The sequence below is a fragment of the Petaurus breviceps genome, unplaced genomic scaffold (genome assembly GCF_028583685.1).
Source record: "Petaurus breviceps papuanus isolate PSGF00001 unplaced genomic scaffold, PetGlider_PUasm1.0 91133, whole genome shotgun sequence".
NCBI lineage: Eukaryota > Metazoa > Chordata > Mammalia > Diprotodontia > Petauridae > Petaurus > Petaurus breviceps.
Genome location: NW_027187419.1, coordinates 83573008 through 83595375, shown reverse-complemented (window position 1 = coordinate 83595375; position 22368 = coordinate 83573008). Strand labels below are relative to the sequence as shown.

General features: G+C 39.4%; 1 long non-coding RNA gene across 1 annotated transcript; it reads left to right on the top strand.

Moving 5' to 3' along the window:
* The first annotated feature begins 1037 nt into the window (after positions 1 to 1037).
* Positions 1038 to 17667, top strand: LOC138155062 (uncharacterized). The gene is made up of 4 exons (XR_011166749.1): positions 1038 to 1638; positions 3515 to 3618; positions 4552 to 4650; positions 17389 to 17667. It is a non-coding gene; the product is annotated as an uncharacterized lncRNA (long non-coding RNA).
* Positions 17668 to 22368: the final 4701 nt, after the last annotated feature.

Genomic DNA, 22368 nt, shown 5'->3' with positions numbered 1-22368 from the left:
AAACATGCCATTTTTGTCTGCCTTGGTGACTGGAAAGCAATGGGTGAGCTGGGTACAAACAGTCTGTCCTCTGGCTTATACCAGTTTGTTGGTTATGGCAACAATACAGCCTTTTGCCTTATGACTCAGCCCACTTTGGCCTGCCACAGTGTTCTTTCCCAGCAATCCACAACAATACAGAGCATTCAGCATCTCAAGTTTTCTTGGCCACCCCCCTTTGTCTCTTGTAGAAACTTTTAATTTATAGTTGGGGAGTCGTGTCAGGGGTACAGGGACTCCAATCTGGTATTTACTTCTGGTTCTGACAGGCGAAAGTGTTAGCTAATTAGATAAATGTCAGGTAATTAATTAATCCAGTGAATAATTTGGCTTATTAAAATGCCTGTTTCTAGTGCAGATTGTGGATTTTGCTAACCAACACTTTTGATCTGCAACAGTACCATGGAACTCCAGCTGAGATTTATATGCCCTGTGAAGCAGCTCCCCTGGACATTAAGGAAAGTCCTCCTCATCTCCACTGAATTGTAGAATCTGCTTATAGATTCTATGAAAATAGAGAGTTAATTAGGGCCTTCTGGGCAAACAGTTTATGCTCCATGGTTTTCCAATTTCCCTAAGCCTTAACTCCACTCTATTTTTTTTAAAGTAGGGGGAGAAAAAGGGGGAATTATTCTGTCTTTTTTAGGGTTCTGCCATACTTGATCAGTCAGTGCTTTTCATGAGGAAAGGAGAAAAGAGGAATACATTGAATCATATACTTTGGGAAGTGAAATATCTTAGCTCCTCTCCAATCACTGAGCAATTTTCTCACTTGCAGGGTGAGGCAGAATGCTATGACAGCGTGGGCAAAGGATTGGCTTTTTGAGTCAGGGAATCCAAATCCCAGCTTCTTCACTCTTTAGCCTTGGGCAAGATACTTAACCTTAGTTCTTCCTTGGTGATGAAAACATGAAAATATGACCTCTCCCAAGGGGGGGGGGGCGGGTTTATATCCAGCTTAATTTTGCCTTTCAGCCGTGCATGTTTGAGAGAAGAAATCAGACACTATGCCTGCTGCTTGCTGCCTTTCGGGCCTCTCTACTCCTTACAAATACTTTTCTCCCCTGCCTACCCATAAGTGGAAAGAGTACTAGATGTCTAGTTCAGCTGGCCTGGCTTTAAATCCTGCTTTTGCCACTTACCACTTCTGTGACATTGGGCGAATCTTAATCTCTGTGGGTAATTTCATCGGTAAAATGGAGGAGTTATATTAAGCGGTCTTCAAATTCCCTTCCACATCTAAGGCTATCACTCTAAGCATATATAAGATCAAGAAAGTATTGCATAGTCATACTGTTTATCTCTTTCCTCTATGACCTGACTTCAACCAAGCCTTGGTCAGTTTTGAGCTGATTCATACGCAGAGAGATGGAACTCAAACGTGTTGGAGAGAATATTGAGTACAACCTGCCATGAGGAGCTTAGTGAAATGGAGCCGGAGCTTCTGGGAGAGAGACACATGAAGTTCCAGAGACTATTCAAGAGAGTCGCCCATCTGGAGAGAAATGCTGATGATGTGTAGGGGAAACCCACTACTCCTCAACATGTTCTTTATTTCCGGCTTACCTCCCCAGAGACTGCTAGAATGGACTTCTTTGGGTAAGATTGGGCCTTCTCTCTCTTGGTTTGGGTTGAGATCTCCTCTTAGATAAAATAATCTGCTAAAGAGCTCATTCACTCTTGTAGGTTCTTTGGTATCTTCTAATCTGTATAACATTGCAGATTTCTGTTTGCCGTTTAGATGAATTTGTTCACTTTTTTGTTATTTATGGTGATCTTTTGTGAATGAACATTTGGTTGGAAAGAGCTAAGCTGGGAAGTATAACCTCCTCTTTAAGAATAACCAGAAAACACAGCTTTCCTTTTGAACCAGACTCATACCTTTAGACTACTAGTACTTGAGAAGGCAGATAGACATAATTCTAGCCTGACCACTTTTAGAGACAGGTGAGAGAGGGAGCAAATGCCCAGCCAAGGCTCTTCTCTTGCTCCTGTCAAGGCAGAAATTTCTACCTTTCTTGGAGAAGGGTCATCTGAATTCCATGCTATCTGAGAGCTGCATCCTTTAGACAACTTCTGTGTGTGTTACACACACAAACACACACATTATCTACTTAAATCATATTCTTCCAAGTACTGTTGTAAGCAAACTACTTCAACCACATTTTTGTTTATGTTAATCTGGGAGAAGAGTATGGCTAGAAACTTGGGCATCCCAAGAAAAATTTTAACAAGCTTATCATATGCCCTTTCCCATACCCCAGTACCTTGTCCCAGGTTCCCTGTTCTTTCAGTTTTCCTCTAATTCCTCCCTGGCTTCTTCCTTCTTCCACTCCCTTGTCATAGATTAGAACTAACTCAAACTAGTCCCCTATTAGTTTAGGTCCAAAACTGAACAAAATAAGACAATTGTACTCTATTTATTTGCAGGGGGGAAGGCAAGGCAATTGAGGTTACGTGACTTGCCCAAGGTCACACAGCTAGTAAGCATTAAGTGTCTGAGGCTGAATTTGAACTCAGGTACTCCTGACTCAAGGCCTGTTGCTCTATTAACTGTGCCACTTAGCCACCCAATTGTAATCTATTTAACAGCTAACAAAAAGATCTATAGCAAGAGAAGGACATTCAGAATAGAAAAGAAAAGGAAAAGGGATATTCATCTAGGATATATATAGCATAGATTACCTGTGTTGATATTGGTCATCCTGAGGCCTGAAAGAGGAGATGTAGCCTCTTGTGTCCTGGGTGTTTTGTACCCAAATGACTAGGAAGCTTTGAAAATGGCCTTAGTCCCCTCTACTAATTAAGCTTCAAGGGCAGTTTCAATGGAAGCACCCTTGTAGGATACTCTTTCTTCTCTTCTTCAGGATAAATAATACCTTTCATCTTTTTATTTCATTTAATGCCAATGGTCTCTTTGGAGACAGAATATTTGTATTCAAATCCTAAAAAACAAGGGCGTGGGAAGAACGTAGGCTACTGCTTTGCTCCCACAACAGCCCTTCTATATTTCAGCTTCCTCCTCTTACGTTCATTAGACCAGAGAGTGAAGGACAAGCCGGTCAAATAATCTTCAGACTGACTATAAGGACTGATTCCTTCTCCATCTTCTCTGTCTCCCATGGCTGGTCATTCGGAGTGATGCAGGGGGAGGAGTAGAGACAATAAGGTAGGGACCCCACTGTTCTAGGTGCTCCCTTCACTGACACTGAGAGAACTGATCTGTAGGACAGACAGGTGTACTTAGAACTTGGAAGTTCTTCAAGGACCTTCTGCCACACATCCCCAATACTTAGTAGTTCTTGCTTATCGCTTTATTTCTCCTATATCCATTTTGCCCCCTTCCTTGTGAAAACTTTTTCTATATTAGAAGACAAATTGTAAGGTTCTTTTCTTCTTACTCTTCTTTAGGCTAAATAACACCTTTTGTCTTTTTATCTTTCCCTGGTGGCCTCATTCGATGTCACGGAAAAAGAAATCTTTTTGGATTCAGAAAACCCAGGATGAAATCCTGGTGCTTCCACTTCCACAGGGTAGAAGATTTTAGTGAAGGCACATCCTCTCTCCACCTCATCTCAGGTAGGTGGGCTAGATTACCTCGAGGTCCCTTTCAGTTCTAAATCTCAAATCCCAATAATGGGAGGGGGGAAAGAAAAAAAAGAAAAATAAAGAAACCTACATGATAACTTTATGATATATTTAAAAGAAATAGCAAGTTGTACATAACATATTTGCAGTTTCAAGGGCAACCATCTTTTTTATTATACTGTTTCTTTTCTTGTTTTATTCCATAATTCTTGTTTTATTCCATTAACTAAAAATACAATAAATAAAAATTTAAAAAATTTAAAAACTCAATAATATTAATGATTCGATGATTCATGAGATCTGCAGCAACAGAAGGGGTACTCACACTGATGAGATTGCAAATGCATTGAAGTGTGGCATGTGAACAATGATAGCATTTTCCTCTAATCATTTGCATTGATGTTCTTTAGAGACTCTTTAGTTTCCTCATAGCACCAGTGATGTGAACACTACATCAATACTTTCATTATCTGACCATGTCATGAAGGCAAGCAAGTGTGACCTTTGATAGAAGCAAGAGTTCATGGAGTGGGAAGGTGCTGAAGTTGGTAGCTAGTACTGGCTTAAGGGCAATGAAGTAATAGCTAGGTAGAAGCCAGTTCCTGCATCTGATTCCTCAAGTCCTGGTAATAGCATCACCACCCTCCCAGACACCCAATTATAATGTCTATTCAGTTGCCAAATTCTGTTGATTCTTCATTTACATTTTTTTCAAGCATCCTCATTTTTCCATTCCCACTACCAAGACCTTAGTTCAGACCCTCTTACCTGTTGTCTTAACTATTGAAACAGCTTCTGAATTTAACAAATATTCACTGAATATGGTTGTTATTTTTTAAGACATTCTTTGTCTAATGGAGTCAAAGTGGAAAATGTGATCACCACTTCCAAACTAATAAGCATTTATTATGTATAATGTGCCAGGAACTGTACCAGATGCTGGGGATAAAAGAACACCACCACCATATTAAAGACAACCTTTATCCTTAAGGAGTTTATCAGCTATGTGAATGAAGACACCAGGTAAGATATTTTCAGATAGGTGGATTTTCCACATAGTAACTAATTGAAATAATCTATAAGTTTTTATTGAGACTCTTTGTTGGCCTCTACTACAGCCAGTGCTGTAGAAGTCATAGATACTGTTTTCAAAGAATTTCCTTGATTTTTTTTTTAGAAAACAAGATTAACATACATGAAAGAGGCTATAACTGCATAACTGCTCATAATAATGAGTGGTATATTTTCAGTTAAAAGAAAAATAATAATAGCTAACATTTATATGCCCTTCTAGGTTTGCAAAGCATGTTACATATGTTCACTAATTTGGTCTTTATAACATCTTTCTCCTTACCAAAACCAACCCCTCTACCTGCACAAGCACACCCATTCCATCCATTTCTTCCAACAAATTGCTCCCTCTGTCATCCCAGCTCTGCGGCTTATTTCCAATCTTTCCCTGTCTAGTTCCCCCCATTCTCAAAAGCCCCTCATTTGATCCTTCCATCCCCGCTAACTACCATCTTATATCTCTTCTGCCCTTTGTGGCTAAGCTCCTTAAAAAGGCCTTCTACAATAGGTGCCTCCACTTTCTTTCATCTCTACCTCTTCTTATCCCCTTATAGGGGTTATATGACCTGTAAAGGCTTCCAGCCTCATCATTCTACCAAAACTACTGTCTCCAAAGTTACCAATGATTTCTTAATGGCTAAATGCAATGGCCTTTTCTCAAATCATCTCCTCAACCTCTCTGTAGTCTTTGACACTGTTGGTCTCCTTGATACTCCTCTCTCTAGGTTGTAGGGACCCTCTCTCTCCTCATACCTATTAGCAAATAATGCCTCAGGTGGCTAAAGGAATGGCAGCAGCCCAGGTCTGGTGGAACAACAGTAAGGCATCTCGAATGGCTGCAAGATATAGTTCTAGGAGCATGAATTATCCCATAAGCTGAGAGGCGGTAAGGTGAAGCAGAAAGACTGTTACAGTTGTAGAGCCCAAAATTCAAACCTCAGTCTCAATCCCAGATCTCTTTTCTACCTTCATGAGCTTGCACAAATCACTTTACCTCTGGGGTCTATGTTTCCCGAGCTATAAAACTAGAGGGATGGATTAAAAGGACTTCCTTCTATTTCTAAACTGATAGTCCTCCTGATTTTCCTTCTCTCTGATATAGGATTCTGCAAGAGATTGTATTCCTTTGTCTACGCAGGAGTAAGAAGAAAGAAGCAAGCGTTTATTAAGTACCTACTATATGTCAGGATCTATGCTAAGAACTTTACAAATATTATCTCATTTGATCCTCATAAAAATCCTGGGAGGTGGGGCTATTATCCCCATTGTACAGTTGAGAATTGAGACAGAGAGGTTAAAAGACTTGCCCGGGGTCACACAACTAGTAAGTGTCTGAGGCTGGATTTGAACTCAGGAGCTCCTGACTGTTTGATCACTAGGACCAGTGTTCTAGTTGTACCACTGAGTTACTTCTTAGGTGGAGAGGGGAGAGAGAATGATTTTCTGCTTGACTTTCCTTCATTATTTATTTTACTTAGTTATTATCCTTTCTTAATTAAAAGCTTTGCTATTTGAAGGAGGTGAACCAGATGGGTATTCAAGACATGGTTGCATAATTATGATTACCCAAAACATGCAGCTTTGAAACTAAGAGTAGTTAGTTGTCCTAGAGTAGTGCTTCTTAAACTTTGGGTCACGACCCCGTATGGGATCATAAAAAATTTGACAACAGTAGAAGGTTTCTGAACTCACAATGACCAAAAATTAATTAAAAACCAAACACATAAGGGGTGACCAGGTGGCACAGTGAATAAGAGCGCTGGCGTCGGGAGACCTGGGATTGGTTCAGGCCTCAGATACTTGGCACCCACACAAAATAACTGGCCATGTAACCTTGAGCAAGTTACTTAACCCCAATTGCTTTAAAAAAAAAAAACAAAAAACAAACCGGATAAAGTACCTTAGGTGCTCCTGGCAGCACTTGCCTGTGTTGCATCCACAACTTTACTGCAGCCTTGGTTCTAAACACAAAGCCTGCCCACTTTGTACTGCGTGTGCCCTCTGGCCATCTAACACCAAGAATGCTTTTGAAACAGGAAAAGGGGTCTCCAGTAGAAAAAGTGTAAGAAAACCTGTCCTAGAGTACTATAGAAACTATGCTATACCTTCATGGAGTGATCTTCAAACTTTTTTACTCAAACACCCCTATTAGTAAAAATGTTAGCACATATCCCCAAAAGATGTATATTTATTTATAAATTATATATAGATAGATAGATAGATAGATACACATGTACTACTATGTGAACTCTAATCCAAAATAAAAATGGGGATGGAGCAGGGTTCTTACTCACTAATTATCATTCTGAAACTATAGGTCTGAGGTGGTCTGAAGGGTACAGGATGGAGGGTATCTTTCCCATGTGACCTGTGCAGTTCTTGCTGTTGGTGCAAGGCTAGTTTAGGGGAGTGGGTTGGAAGCAAGAAGAAGGGGAAATTGGGGGAATGTTGAGAGATAGCGGGTAAAAAAGTAGGTATGGTAGTATTGGAGAAGCCCTACAAATGGCTATTTCTGTATATTAGGGTTGGCTCACACCTAGATCATCTAAGATAGCATTACCCACATGTAAGATTCTAGGGGACTGGAGAACTGGCACATGCCAGAGCATTTTGCATTGGCCTGCCATGGGATTGGCAGCATAGAGTCTGTGTTTAAAACTGCTTGAATGAGCATTTCAGGGCTTTCCCTGAATTCACATCTGAGAATGAGAGTCCTGATGCTCGATAAAGCAGTTTCTAAAACACTGACAATTCCAGCTAAGTAACCAATGGAAGGGGCTGCTCCCAACCCTGTATGAGCACAAGCAAGGTGGGATTTTTGTTATTTTCTTTTTGGAGTTCAGTTTCCCAGGCTCAATATAAACATCTGAAGGATTGATCAGATCTCATTTTTGAACCTTGATATTCACAGCTGTGCTGAGTTGCATAGGTTTCTCGCTTACCGACTCTGAGCCAATCAGGGGCTGAGTCTTTGTTATCTATTCTGGGGGGTTTTCATTTTGCTTTAGGGGTTTGCTCTTGAGAAGGATTTTTTTTTTTTTTTTTGGTTTCCTGGTTGAGACTCTGAGTAGCCATTTATTCAGAACCTCCCCCCACCCCCAACTACTCAGTTGTTGTCTTCGGTCCCTTGATCCAGGGATGTATGTAAATTATATAGCAATAGCAATGTTGCTATGTTCAGACAGCTGGAGCCCTATCTATCGGTCTTTGTGATAATTTCTCTGTTTATATTTTCTCCGCTTGTATTTTTACCACGTTCCAAGTGCTGACCTTTCTCCTGAACTAGTGAATGTAATTAAAGTAAGATCGTTAACCCCATTAAGAGCTACTTTTCCTTTAAAAGCAGATCAAAGAACCTGTGCTAGCAGGCCATCCTGGGTGTGCTAGGGTGCTTGCTAATATGCCACGTGGTAGGCCTATGCAGAATGTCTAAAGATGTACCAGCTCTGTAGTCTCTCAGAAGAAGGTCGCCCGGCATCTTCCATGTAAGTGATATCATTTAGGGAATATAGTTAGGCCGAAACCTCCATTATAGCAGGAAGGGTGGAATTTGAAACTCATGTCACAATTTCTTTGTAGTCACACCATGGTACCTATTCTGGAGACTGCTGGAGTAACATAGTGGTATCACATAACCAGAAAGTGGAAATAAATAATAATACATGATAAATATATCAGAGGTACAAGCAATGTGCTATGTGAAATCCTGAGGATAAGGTCCTTATTGACAGGAGATGAGGCAAAGAGAAGGAAGGAGGACATTCCAGGCATAGGACAGGGTGGAAACAACGATGGAAGATGAAGTATCTGCATTTACAGAGACTATAGCTACCTCTCCTCTTCCTTCTTCTGTAATTTTCCATGGAATGGGCAAGGCAAGAAAGAAAACATTTAGAGAGGCAGCTTACTTCACCTGCTCAGGATGTCTTTGGGGCCTCTCCTACTTGCCTTTTAGTGCATACAGACTTATTTTAGGTCCTGAGTGTTTATGCACAAGTGTATTGTGGGGAAATTGGGTTAAAGTCACACTAAGTAGTGTTTAACACAACAGTGGAAAATTGTTGTACAGTCATCATCTGGTTAACTCTGTCTTATCTCTGTGTGAGCCTGAAGAGCACCCCCCCCCAAGGAAATATGGGCAATTTTCCTTTGAAGTTTAATGGAGATCCAAATATCTCAGAAAATCAGTGATTTTTTCTATTGCCCAAGAAAACTCAAACAAGGAAACCAAAGCTAATGTATCACTGAGATAGTGAATTTCAGTGCATGGAAGTTTCAAAGATGACTGACTCTCATTTGGGTTTTACTGGGTCTCAAAGAATATATAGTTTGTTTTATGTGGGTCTCCTAATGCCCTAAGGTATGATCTATTAAGTTAAACACGAAACCCTCACAATACAAGTAAGGAGATTGTGGATGGGCAAATATGGCTCCATTCACACATCTGTTAATGCTTTACCTTAGGAATTTAATACTTTCAAATGCTTGGGTACTGTGAAAACCTTACCTAGGTTTTCCACTTCATTTTTGATGTATGTTTTTCAAAGCAAGGGAAAAAAAATATGTAGAGGGCAAGGACTGGGAGAGTCATTTAACTGAAGGAGCCTCATTAATTCAGGAATCTTTATCTTAGTGGCAGAAGGGCTTGCTTCTAAGCAGGAAGAATGTGCTTCAAGACACTTTAAACACACATAAGCTTTTCTTTCAATTTGCCTTGATTTTAATTTCCTTTTTCAAAAGGACTGTCTGAGCCCCACCCCAAGCACAGGTGCAGAGGCTTACCGAGGCCTAGCAGAGGCCCAAGTGGGGCTCCTGCTGAACTGATTAAGCTTGCAGACAACAGGACCCTGGGCATGCAAATTTGCTGTGATAGCTCCCACATCCTGTTCTGTTTGTTATGGGTTCCTCTCTGTCTGACCACTGGCTCCATTTCCACAGAAGAGTTTTCTGGCTCTCTTGTTGGAGCCCTTGTTTTAACCTAGACCATTCATCTTCACTCCCCCAGCATCCTCCTCATTCACTTTACACATACATACAAAAATATTCACCTCAGTGAGAACTATTCCCAGCCCCCATGCTGCCACAACAGGCCAAGACCTGGCCTCCTCCACCAGGCACTACCCTTTCATCCCACCCCCAAATTCAATCTGTTACTAAGTCCTATCAATTCTACCTCGGTAACATCTCTTGTACAAAGGGAACAAAAGACTTCCTACATAGCGGTTTTATAATTATCCATGTGTCAAGAGAACTGGGATCATTTTTTAAAACATTGGAAATCTGATTTTTGTTCTTTTGACCTCCGAACTTACAATTCTTCCCCTCATTCTCTTCTTAACTCTCTGAAGTCTGGCTTTTGACCTCGTAATTCAACTGAAAATGCCCTTTTCAAAGTAACCAATGATCCCTAACATGAAATCTGATGGCCTTTTTTTTCAGACTTCATCCCTCTTGGTCTCTTTTAAGACTTTGACACTTGATCACCGTCTTCTCCTTGATGTTCCCTCATCTCTGTGTTTTCTCAACATTACCTCTCTTGGTTCTCCTCCTACATTTCTCGATTCTCAGTTTCCTTTGCTGGATCTTCATCCAGGTCATGCCCATTAATGGTGAGGAGAGAGTGGGGAGGTGGAGGCAGGGAAAGCTCAGTCCTGGGGCCTTTTTTTCTTCTTTCTCTATACTCTTGTACTTCGTTATCTCATCGACTTCTTTGATTCAATTATTGTCTCTATGCTGATGATTCTCAAATGTACTTGTCCAGCTCTGACTTCCTGGCTGACTTCCAGTCTCCAATTTCCAATGTGACATCTCAATATCCTTTAGACATCTTAAACTCAATGTGTCTAAAATGGAACTCGTTATTTTTACCAACAAATTTTCCTCTTTCCTTAATTTTTATATTACAGTCAAGGATACCACCATCTTCCTAGTTACCCATGATTGCAATCTAGGTGTCATTCTTAATTCAGCTTTCTTTTTCTGTCTCTTTTTCTCTCTACCCCATATTCAATCTGTTTCCAAATTCTGTCATCTAGTAACTAGTAACACCTCTCATAAAAACTTCCTTCTCTCCTCTGACTTTGTCACCACCTTGGTCTATGCTCTCATCTCCTCATACTTGGACTATTACAATAGGCTGCTCCTTCAAGTCTTTCCCTACTTCAGTCCATCCTCCAGTCAGCAATCTGATTGTTCTTAAAAAAAAAAAAATGTCCAACCATGTCACCTTTCTATTCATTAAGCTCCAGTGGTTCCCTATTACCTACAAGATCAAATATAAAATCCTCCTCAAAGCCCTTAATTACCTGTCTCTTTCCTGTTTTCCCAATCTTCTTACACCTTACTTCCCCTCTGTACTTTGGGACCCAGTGACATTGGCCTCCATGTTCTTTCTCACCCATAGCACTATATCTCTTGACTCTGACCATTTTCAATAGCTGTCCCCAGGGCCTAGAAAGACTCTTTTCTTCATCATCTCTCTGTTTTGGATTCCCTGGCTTCCTTCAAGTAACAGTTAACTATTACCTTCTACAGAAAACCTTTCTTGATCCCCCTTAATTCTAGTACCTCCCTTATGTTTTTTTTCACCAATTTATCCTGTATGTATCTTTTTTTGTAAATAGTTATTTACATATTGTCTCCCCATTAGACTTGAGATCAGGAACTATCTTTTGCCTTTTTTTGTCTGTGTGTTTCAGGACTTCCCACAGTTCCTGGCACATAGTAAGTACTAGATAACTGTTTGTTGTTGACTGATTGATGTGACCTAATAAAATTGAGTTAGTATATAAACTTTAACTAAAGTTCCCTGTTCATTCATTCCCCAAATGGCTATTGCCTTGGTGATAGAAGTTTTCCTTTTCAATAAAATGTTAACACTGAAAATTCATGAGGGGAATTGCATTTCACACATAATTACAGCTCTCACTATCTTGCATAATTTAATAAATAAAAAGGAATCCATCCTTGACTGTCCTCATAAGTTATGTCTAACTGATGTTGTTTGAAATGTTAGAAACTATAATGCTGTACTTGGAAATGGGCAATTACTGATGATTCTGAATAGCTTTTAAAATACTCAATTTAGTTTGAAAAGATTCTAAAATATTTTTCAATTTCAATAGGTTGCCTTGGCTAAGAAATTCATCACCTAGTTACCAATTGACCGATGATACTACTTTCTTTTTGAAATTATCTTCCACTTGCACTATATGTATATTATATGTACAGTTCTATGCATATTGTTTCCTCCATAAGTTCCATAAGGGCAGGGACTATGTTTTCCCCTAAGCACTCCTAGTACTTAGCAGAGTGCCTGTTACACATTAAGCCCATAATAAATGAGTACTAACTGATGAGCTTCTGGTTATCTGGCAGCAGATGTGATCTATCACTGAAATTTCCCCCTTGTTAGAACATGTTCCAGCTAGGGTTCTACTAGCAAAGCCTTCCAGAGTCCAGGATGACCTCTATCCCACATTAAGCAATTGCAGTAAGACTCAAATTAGTGAAATGGTTTGAAATGGGACAAAATGTTGCCTTCTAAAAACCTAGCTTAAAAATATAAACATTCAGTCCCTTCTGCTGTGGCTGCCATTGGGGCTACAGTAGGGCCACAGCCATGGCCATCTGGTACCCCATGGCCATGGGCCTCAACAAGGTCCACCAAGTTACCAAAAAACATTTAGAAGCCAGGACATGGCTGCTGCCATGGGCCCTTGACCAAACACACAAAGTTTGTGAAAGATATGATCCAGGAGGTGTGTGGATTTGCCCTTTATGAGAGGTGGGCCATGGAATTGTTAGAGGTCTCCAAGGATAATGGAGCCCTTAGGTTCATAAAAAAGGGTGGGGACCCACATCCCAGCCAAGAGGAAGAGAGAGGAGCTCTGAAATGTCCTCACTGCCATGAGGAAGGCTGCTGCCAAGAAATACTAAACTGGATTCTGCCAACCTTCCCCACTTACCCAATAAAGATTTGACAAATAGGAAAAAAAATAGACATTCAGAAATTACCTGAATATCCAAAGAAAGTGCTACAAATGATCAGCCACCTTCCCTTTCTTCATCTGCTTGAGTAGTGATCTCTAAACTTTTATGATCACACATCCCAACAGCAAAAAATAATGTTGAGAGTGTACCCCCAATATATGTTTAATTATTTATACATTATAAAAATGTACTACTATAAAATAATTGTACGCATTATAAAGCTTACATAAAATAGAAATGTAAAAGGATAAAATAAAGAGGAAATAATATTTTCTTTTAAAATCAATACAAAATTAGTAGAGTTTATTGAATAAGGGAATGTCACAGTCAGGTTTGTACTTTAGAAATATCATTTTGGAAGCTGTGTGTGGAGGGAGGAGGGGAGAGACAAGTCTGGAAGACCAGTTAAGATGGAGAAGGTAGAGCCTAGAGGGCAGAGTAGCAGCAAGCTCTCTACTTCTCCAATCCCAGCTCAATCAAATAGTTTAGAAAAATGCATCAGATTATCAAATCCAAATGAAAAAAATCACAGTTGGCTATGTTTCCAGCTTGGGTTGACACCAGGAAACAGAGAAGTCTGTGGACACTGGGGACAGGCATGTGCCTTTGAGGTAAGGTTGGGAACCAGGGTAAGAAGAGGTTCCAGATCCAGCACAGAGGGGCTTAAACTTGGATCAGGTACAGGGACAAAAGTCAATTGGCAGCTACTTTGCTCATTAATTACTTCTGGTTCACATATCTAGGACAGATGGAGAAGGGTGCCAGTACCTACTTTGGCACTCCTGGGTAAGGAGCAATTGAAGGCCAGAGGCCATATACCCATGAGGGAGAAAGTTCAGAAGCAAGCAACAGCTGTGTGGCTTAGACCCCAGGACCAGAGCGAAGTCTCAGCTTTAACTTCTAATCCAATCTAAACCTATGGTGGGATAACCAGGGCAAGAGTCCAAGACCAGACAGAAGTCTACAATCCCATCACTCTGAACCAAGAGAGTTTCCCAGCTGACTTATGGTGATTGAGTCCAGAAATAATAGTCTACTGAAACCTCAAGATGAGCGAGTCTACAGGCCTGTTGCTCAGCCCTAATCTAGGTCAGAAACTTGTAGAACTCAGACAAGGAGAGCAGAAATCAACTCTTGCCCTCAATGAGACCACTTAGGTCCCCAGCCTGAGCTGTTCCTGAGATTCTGGAATAACATAACGTGCAAGATCCCAATAAAGTAGTAGTGGGACTAGTCTAGACTTTCCTTCTAGGGACTAGGCAGAGCCTGGTGCTAACATAAAGTCCAAAGTCAAAAAGTAGGTTTGAAGAATAAGCAAACAAAAAAAAAACCCCTCCCACCGTAAAAAGGTATTATCATGATAGAGATGCTCAAGACACAAGCCGAAAAGAAGAGAATGATTCTAAAACATCTATAGGAAAAGCTTCAAAGAAAGACAAAATGGGCACAAATTCAACTAGAATTCCTGGAAAAGATGAATTAAAAGTTTAAAAAAATAGTTTAAATATTTTAAAAAATGAAATGAAATTGCTAGAGGAAAAAATTAGAAAAGAAATGAGAGCTATGGAAGAATTGGAAAGAGAATTAATGGTTTGGCACAAGAGGTACAAAACCTCGCCCAAATAACAAATTCCCTAAAAATTACAATGCACTAAATAGAAGCTAATAAACCCATGAAACAAAAAGGAATATTAAAGCAATACCAAAAAAAACTTTTAAAAAAGGAGGAAAATGTAAAGTCTCACATAGCAAAAACAACTGATCTAGAAATCAGATCATTTCTGTGTCATGCGGGGCAATTTGCTTTACCCCTTTATAGGACTCCGTATCCTTATCCATAAAATAAAGTGGAGCAGAGAAGTTGGATTAGGAGACTTCTAAGTTAATTACAACCCTATAGTTATCAGTCAGGAGTACTGGCATCATCTAAGATGCAACCTGATTCTTAATGTTTTTCCCAAACAGATCTTCAAAGGAGCAAGAACATAGCAATAGTTGTTTTTTTGTTGAAATTTACAAACCCAGGTCTCTGGTATGGTATGTTTTCCCCAGGAAATACTATTGTTCCTGTAATCTGTGGAGCTAAGCAATGCCGATTTTTAAATGTTCACTGGTCACTTTGTCAGTTAGTCAACAAACATTTGTTAAGTACTTACTCTTTGGCTAGCATTGTACTAAGAATTGGTAATAAAAAGGAGGGCAAAAACAGGGTCCCTTCTTTCAAGGAGATTTTACATTCTATTAAAGGAGATAACACGTGAATAGCTCTGTACGTAAAAAGATATTTAGAGTGGAAGTGGAAGGTAATTTCAGAGGGAAGGCACTAGCGAGGAGAGGAAAGATAAGGAAAAGCTTGCTGCAGAAGGTAGGATTTGAACTGAGTCTTAAAGGAGGCCAGGGAAGCTAGAAGGCAGAAGTAAAGGGGTTGGATATTCTAGATACAGAAATCTGCCAGTAAAAAGAGAACGAGTAGTGTCATATGTGAGGAAGAGCAAGGAGACCAGTATTCCTGGATTATGTAGTTTCTGGAAGGGAATAAAGAGTAAGAAGACTAGAAAAGTGGGAAAGGGACAGTTATGAAAGTTTTTAAAAACCAAGCAAAGAATTTTATATTTGATACTGGAGGTAATAGGGAGCCACTGAAGTTTATTCAGTAGGCGATGGCATGGTCTGGTTTGCACTTTTGGAAAATCATTTTGACAACTAAGCAGAGGTTGCACTGGAGTGGGGAGAGACTTGGACCAGGGAGATAAACCAGAAGGCTATCTCAATAGTCCAAACAGATAATAAAAGCCTGCACTAGAATATGTGAATGGAGAGAATGAGACTTATAGCAGAGATAATAACAACAATATTTATATAGTACTTACAAGTTTGCAAAGCACTTTGTAAATATCTCATTTCATCCTTGTAAGAGCCCTAGGATGATATTGTGAAGGTTAAAACAATAAGATTAACGGAGATTAGAAATGTAGAATGAATAAAAAGCAGGAGTAAAATGACACCTCTAGAATCAGAGGACCTGGGTTCAAATCCTGCCTTTGATGTTTATTATCGATATGACTGTGGGTAAGTTGTTTAACTTGCCTAGGCCTCAATTTGCTCATTGTAAAATAAAGGAGAGACTAAATGGTCTCTAAGGTCCCTTCCCACTCTAAATCCATGGTCCTATGGCAAATTAAATGTAATATTCTTAGTATTTTCAATAGTATAACAGATTGGGTCATAATTAGTCCTTCTGAAAAGTTATCATTGAATAGCCCACAATCAAATCCTCCTCATATGCATCATCATGATGTGGAGGTAGCCTTGGGTTCCTGTGGCTATGCAGCAGAGCAGAAATTCTGACACCCTATGAGGACTTCCAGTATGGGTCTGATGACAATGTGTCTGTCATTCAAAGTCCTTTTCCTAATACCTATGGCCCCTACCCTCACCCCAAACAAGAGGACAGAGGATTGGCTCATCGTAATCAGCAGGTCAGCCACAGAGTCTATGCACAAAGTTAGTCCACTAATCTCTAATGATCCATGTTAGTGGATGGATTTGAAATATTGAATCATCATAGAACAAAAATATAAACTAAAGTGATAAACTGAATAGTACATGCTCCAAACTCAGTCAGGAGACCTAGGTTCTAATTTTCTCTTTGTCTGTGTGATCTTAAACAAATCACTTATCCTTTCTAGGCCTCATTTTCTTTTTTTTTTTCAGGCCTCATTTTCTTCATCTATAAAATTGAAAGGGGGGAGGAGGGAAAGATGGGGAGTGTAAAGAGCATTAGAAATAATTTGGTTCAACCCCTTTATTTCAGGTCAGGACTAACTAAGGCAGATTCAGAGGTTCAGGTCAGGGACTAGAATGAAATGAGTCACTTATACACCTTCTTGCAATTAACAGAAGGAAGTTTACTCAACCAAAGCATGGAAAGGATATTCAGCAAGGATACAGTAATGATTCAATTGAGCTCATCTTCCCCATCTCTGTGTTTGCCATTACAGCATGCAAGTTAAAAGCATTTATGAAGCTGGAGGAACCCTCCTGCAAACCCTATGTGCTACCTTTTGTCCTTAGGCAACTGTGGAGCTTTGTCAGTGGTCCAAATCTTAGTGCCTTAGACTAACTAAATGTGGAGGGTAATTTTATTATCTTTAAAGAAAACAACAACAAGTCTGTATGAGGTAGATGTTATCCCTACTACAGTCTCCATTTTCCAAATGAAGAAACAGAGGCTCAGAAACATCAAGTGAGTTGCCTGAAGCCACATACTAGTAAGTCAAAAAGCTAGAATCATAGGCTTGTAGCTGAAAGGAACCTTAGAAGTTATCTAGTCTAGCTCCCTTCACTTTACAGATGGCAGAACTAAAGCCCAGAGAGATTGTGACTTGGCAAAGCTAGGTGGCACAGTGGAGAGAGCTCTGGGCGTGCAGTTAGGAAGGCCTCCATTCAAATCCCAGTTTCTGATACTAGCTGTGTGATCCTGGGCAAGTCACTTAACCTCAGTTTGTGTCAGTTTCCACATTGGTCAAGTCATAGCACCTACACATGGTTGTTGTGAGGATCAAATGACATAATAGTCGTAAAGTACTTAACACAGTGCTTGGTACATTGTAAGCACTACATCAATGTTAGCTATGATCCAAAGTCACACAGGTAAGGAAGAGAGACAGGGTTTAAACTCCGGTTTTCTGATTCCAGGTGTGGTCTTCTTTATCTGCATCACATTCCTCACCTTGAGATCCTTGACTCTGGAGCCCAGATCTCTTTTCACTCTACCATGCTGGCTCACCTGATTGAACATCCGGGAGGAAGTCTGCCGCTGAGCACAGGGACACATAATGACAATTACTCACCACGTCTGCTTCAACCGTGATCACAATAATGAGCAGAAGAACCCTTGACTGTCTTAGTACTTTGAAAAATAGAAAAAGTCCCGCTTCATTAATCTAAAAATGACAATCATCTCCAGAAAGCTCGGTGGCATATTTGCATTCAATGTTGATGATTTTTCTGAGTGACAGGAACATAAATAGAAAAGCTGCTCACAGCACTCAGGGTGGTTTGTTTGGATGAAGACAGAAAAGCTGCTTCCTGAAGGAAATGGCATATTTAACAAGCCCCACCCATTAGGCCCATACACATAACCACTCTCATCATCGTCATTTAAAAACAGAACTGAGTTTTTTTCAAAGTCCCCTCTTATTTATTTATTTTTTGCTTTTTTGGAGGAGGAAGGCAGGGCAATTGGGGTTAAGTGACTTGCCCAAGGTCACACGTCTAGTACATGTTAAGTTTCTGAATTTGGATTTGAACTCAGGTTCTCCTGACTCCAGGACCAGTGCTCTATTTACTGCACCACCTCGCCTCCCCTAAAGTCCCCTTTTATAAGGTGAAAATTTTGTAAAAGGTTTATTTTGGTTTGGGACTATGGGTGTTGACTACATTTGGATTATATATATATATATTTCCCAAGCTCTTACAAGAGAAATCAGTAAAATGCTACAGGAAGAAATGAAATTTCTAATTTTCTGTGGGAAGAAAATACCAAAAACTCTGATGGCACTTTGTTGAACTTTTCTAATGCTTTTTTTATCATGGGTTGTTTTGTATTATTAATATTTGCTCATGCAAATGTATCTATTCACACATACCATAGACTGACTGCAAGTTTCATGAGATGAGGAATCTTACCAATCAATCAATATTTATTAAGTATTTTCTATTTGCCAGACACTTTGCTAAGTGCTTAGGATACAAAAGGATGCAAAAGAGCATCCCTGTCCTCAAAGAGCTTACAATCTAATGAGGGAGACAACATGCAAATGTATACAAAGTGAGCAATATACAAGATAAATAGAAAATAATTAAAAAAGGGAGGGGACTGATATTAATAGGAGTTGGGAAAGGCTTCCTACCTTCCCCCCTTGTGATGGGATTTTAGCTAGGACTTTAGTTGGGAAGCCAGAGAGGAGGGAGAGCATTGCAGACATGGAGGACAGACAGAGAAAATGCCTGGAGCACCTAGCACAGTGTTTGTTGAATTGAACTGAAAACTTATGAAGATTTTATTCCCTAAGCCTGTTTAACCATTCTGTCACAAAATAAGACATAATTTAAAATTTTGTTCAAAATCTCTTATAATAAAATGAGCACTCCAAAAACTATAATTACCATTTCAAAAATAATTGCATTGATTTCCTTCTTCCCCTTCATCCTGCAGCATTTGGGGACACTAGCTTTTAGTAAATGAAGTCAATAGAGTGGATAGGATGCTGGGGCAGAAGTCAGGAAGACTCATCTTCCTGAGTTCAGATCTGGCCTCAAACACGTACTAACTGTGTGACTCTGGGCAAGTCACTTAACCCTATTTGCTTCAGTTTCCTCATCTGCAAAATGAGCTGGAGAAGGAAATGGCAAACCACTCCAGTATCTTTGCCAAGAAAACCCCAAACCAGGTCTTAAAGAGTCAGAAAGGACTGAAACAACTGAACAACAGTAGAGATTTCTATCACCTTACCAGAATAGGAAATCTATGCTATTTTCATTAAGTAGCTAAATGTTAAGCCACATCTAATTCGTAAATAATTTTGTCCATTGGCAAGATCCAAACATAACTTTATTTAGAATGTCTTTCCCAGGCAGATGAATCATTAGCTCATTTCTATTTAACTTTTGGAATCTTCTGTGGTAGTATACTTTTAAAAAAAGAAAGAAAAAAGAAGGAAAGAAAGAAGGAAGCATAATTTGAAATTAGTTACAACTTGAAGATGCCAATGTGAAGAATGTTTAAAGAAAATACCCCGGTTAATTCACAACAGAAATTCAAAAGCCCCTCTGTGACCATAAATGCAAGACCTAAAATTAGGCAAAGCCTTTATTAGTTGATAATTTTTGAAGGTTTCATACGTAACAAGAATCTACTAGGGGTGCGGAATGAGTGGCCTCAAGGCCACATGTGGCCCTCTAGGTCCTGAAGTGTGGCCCTTTGACTGAATCCAAACTTTACAGAGCACATAGTTTGGATTCAGTCAAGGGGCCGCACTTCAGGACCTAGAGGGCCGCATGCGGCCTTAAGGCCACAGGTTCCCAATCTCTGATGTCTAGCAAGCACAGAATGACTGATACTAGTCACCCCTTGGAAAAGAGGGGGTCTGCTTCTGGCAGAATTATGAGCATAATTTGAAGAGATTTGAACATATGTAGACATTTAGCAACTGGTTCCAGTCTGCTACCCATGTGTTTAGGTGAAACCTTTTTTGATTTTTCTGTGTAGCTGGAACTGGGGCTGCCTTTAAAAGGCACCAGCAATGGGAGATGTCACTTTATCCTCTTTGGTTGCTTGCTCTTATTCTGAGTATTTCACTGATGCCACCTGTTAAGAGCTAATGCGTTAAGCAGAGAGGCCTTGGGGCTCCTCCTACAGAGGCTGAAGGTCTTTGAAACAGGTCCCATGAAACAGGCCTTGGTCTTTACCTTCCGTGTTTGCTTTTTTCTATTTTAAGTGAAGGGGTTGGATATTCCAGCCTTATGGGTTTTGAAAGCAGCAGACCTATCAATTTGGAAATGGCTAAACAAATTATGGTACCATTAATGTGATGGAATATTATTGGACTACAAGAAATGAGGTATGTGATGAATACAGAGAAGCATTGAGAGATATACATGAACTGATGCAGAATGAAGCAGAGCCAAGAAAACGATATACATAGTGTCAATGAAAAGAATAAATCTCCACAAAAAAATCAAAAGTAAATGTAACAAAAGTATAAAGCTTGAAAAAGGACTCAAGTGAAGAGATATAAGAAGAAATTCCCATCCCTTTGTGGATGTGGGAGGGCCACAGATGTTACACAAAATTGCACATGTTTTCACACTTTTTCAATGTATTGATCAGTTATGCTGATTTTTTCCTCTCTAAAAAAATTACAATTTGTTTTATAGGATATTTCTCTGGGAGAGGAAGTGAGTGGATACTTGGGATTATGATAGTGACATAAGAAACAGATCATTTTGATAATACTTAAAAAAAAGATCAGGAGAGTGAGCAACCCAGGATCCCAGAGTCCTAGTATTACAGACAGCTCGCCATCAGTACCCCGAGGAGCAAGAAGTGACCTTTAGCTGTTAGTTTTGGGACCCAGCCCAGTAGCAGTTGATAGAAGGACTTATCCAGGATCAATAACATTTGGAAGTGAAGTTGGTGAATTTGAGCTAAATTTGAATCCATTCTTCCCAGAGAGGTAGGATTGGGGAGAGTGTGCACCAAAGGATTGGGATGGGGAAAAGGTTTGTGTCTTTGTTATTGCTTTATCTCCACAATAATTATGCCTTTGTAAAAGTTAATTAAGTCTGATTTAAATACTTAATGACAGCGAACAAAGTTATCATCACAGTATCTGTTATGGAAACATGATTATAACATGCACACAGCTTTTCTGAGGATAGTTTTTAAGGATACATTGTTTTCTCTGTCAAGTCAATTTTAATTTCTTAAAATTAATAAACCATATCCATATCAAGATCTCATATTATCAAGACCTTTCCATCTGCTGTATAACTTTGAAGATATGTTTTACTGTAAAAAAAAGTCATCTACAAAAATCTGCTTATTTTTTTCTCATGTTTACATCAGAGGTGGTCATGATATACAAAAACAATTCCCAGAAACATTTAATAGAGATAAGAAAGTCCCACAAATATAAAATTGGAAGGGAACTTAACACATCCAGTCCAACCTCCTTATTCTACAAATGAAAAAATTGTGGCCCAGAGAGATTAACTGACATGTCCAAGGTAATTTACATAGTTAAGTAGAAGAGTCTGGTTTTTTAAACCAGGTTCATTTGTGCAACACTATTTTACCTCTTTACACATCAAGTTGATTATTATTATTTTACTATTTATTAATATAATTATAAATATTATATAATAATATATGTGAACTAATTTTTAAAAAGCTAATGAATACTAAGATGAAAATGGAACTAGAGTATCAGTCATTGGCATTAACAGTAGAGGAAACAACTGTTGGAGTTTCAAGTCAATGGCATTACAGAAGCAGCATTGTCCAAAATCCTTGGGGTGCTCCCAGATCCCTGAAGCAGGCTTTAGAAGAATCAGCCAGATCATATCCATTACACACAGAAGATGGACAATGAATCACTGCTCTTCTTTTTGATAGTTCGATGACAAGTAAATGTTCTAGGAATGAAATATCTCATAGTACATTAATGAAATTAATAATATAGTTAATAGCTGTTAGGGGAAGCTGTTGATTTAAAATGTGCTTTACATCTTGTTTTCCAGTAGGTCCAATTTGTATTTATCCATCCCTACATCCTCACTTGGTCTTCTTTGTGATCGATAGCATTTGCAAGATATTCATCTTGAGTTAGAGATATTATCTCTGGCTATAGTCTGAGCAACTGGACCAATCTACTGACTAGTGTATAAAGTCTTGGCCATCATTACTAAGGGCCTTCTTGATGAGATCAAGATTTACTGAGAACAGCATGTATTCTTAATGGCCAGACCATAGGCTTACTTAGAATTTATAGAGAAAGGTCAAATGGCAATCCTCTCTAATCCCTGCTCTATGCATGTCTGTGGTCCTGACTTCAAGATACTTTTGACAGTTCCAAGGTTGTTTTAATTCAACCTTGAAATTATGTTACACAC